Genomic DNA, 1,814 nt, shown 5'->3' on the forward strand with positions numbered 1-1,814 from the left:
CCAATCAAAGAAAACACATGGTGGTACATGTGGCTCTAGCTGTATATGTAGCTGAGGATGGCCTAGTAGGTCATCAGTGGGAGGAGAGACCCTAGGTCTTGTGAATGTTCTATGCCCCAGTATAGGGGAATGCCAGGACTTTAAATGAGAGTGGGTGGCTTGGGGAGCAGGGGAAGGAGGGAGGGGATAGGGTTTTTTTCAGAGGGGAAACTAGGAAAAGGAATAACATTTGAAACGTAAATAAAGAAAATATCTAATAAAAAAAAAGCAAAAGAAGTTAAAAAAAAATTGGGTGTCTCTATGTGTAGCTATAACCTCAGCCTGTGGGAGCATGGAGACAGTAGGCTGCTGGAGACTTGATGAACACTAGCCTGACTTTAATTAAGAGACCTTCTCTAAGGCAAAAAGATAGAATATGATAGAGCAGAACACTGATCTCCTTGTTTATACTATGAGACACTCATAGATATACAAGCAGTAATTTATCAAAAAAGTAAAAGAAGCTGAGAAATGATACCTGGTCTACAAATTAAACAATGCATTGAACGTAGTACATAGGTATAAGGTTGGAAGAAAGACATTTTTATACTATACTTGCCCAAGCGCAGGGAAATTCCTAATTTAAAATTTAGGCACATTTGCCTGCCTTTTTCTTTTTCAAATTCATTCCTTCTTTATAATTAATTAATTATTGATATATCAACATTTTAATATTGTTTTTATTTAGAATATAAAATATGTATGCATAAATTTCCATTAAGTTATTTACAAAAATTTATACAAGCATATACATCCATAAAAAATATAACATAAAACTGATACTTTTAAAGAAGATTTCAGATTTCTTAGTTTTTAAATTGATACATAACTTTTAATGAGCCTAAACATGGGCTAAAATTAGCAGGAGATAACTTTAAAATGATTGTTTGGCTGTCCATAAAATGGCTCAGTGAATGAAGATGTAGAGGACTTTAAATCCAGCAACATTGCTACCCTGGCAAAGGATCACATCCAAAGACTTAGGCCTGTTTGATCCTGCTGGTATACAAGCATGTCATTAATATACATATTTAATCCTTCTGGCTGGAATACAGACCTGCTTTTAGTTCATAACTTTAATCTCGATGAAGTCTAATTGAAAGGAAGACAAAGTGACAGACCAGTGAAAAATTTGACAGAATGAGTCAGAGATAAGACAGGCCCAACTCTCTTGAGAACAGACAGGAAAGAAAGGCTACTTAAGAGCAGAACAGTTCAGTTGAACTAAACTCAATCCAATTCTGTTTCTGAGTTTAGAGGCATGTTTTTCCAAGCAGAACAACTCAGTATGAAACCTGGAGAAGTAACTTTGAATCTATCAGGTTGGATAAGAGTTTTGAGCTGAAAGAGCTCAGTTGCACCAGGCAGCCAGAGTTTCAAAAGAACTAGAAAGAGAAATAAATAAAAGTCACAAATACAAAAGGTACTTTAAGCCAACCTTGACAACCAGAGTTTGAGAACCTTATAGGAGAAAGAAAAAAGACAACTACCACAGGTTTTCCTGTGCTCTCCATGGTTGAACATGGTTAAGCACACAGCCACATGTTTTAAAATTTACTTTAATAAGGGTTCTTAAATGGTTTACCCTCCCTTCTAGCTCACCATTTACCAGAGGTAGTGGAAAGGAAAGGGTAATAGGGCGAAAGGGGTTGTGGACCTGTTTAGAAATAGTTTTTTGGGTCAAATACAATATTTATTTGCTCTTAAAATCAGTAAGATCTACTTGTAAAATATAAATGCAACTTCAACCATAAAGAAATTAAGTGGTTATTTTA

Source organism: Mus caroli, unplaced genomic scaffold, assembly GCF_900094665.2.
Source record: "Mus caroli unplaced genomic scaffold, CAROLI_EIJ_v1.1 scaffold_8385_1, whole genome shotgun sequence".
Taxonomy (NCBI): Eukaryota; Metazoa; Chordata; class Mammalia; order Rodentia; family Muridae; genus Mus; species Mus caroli.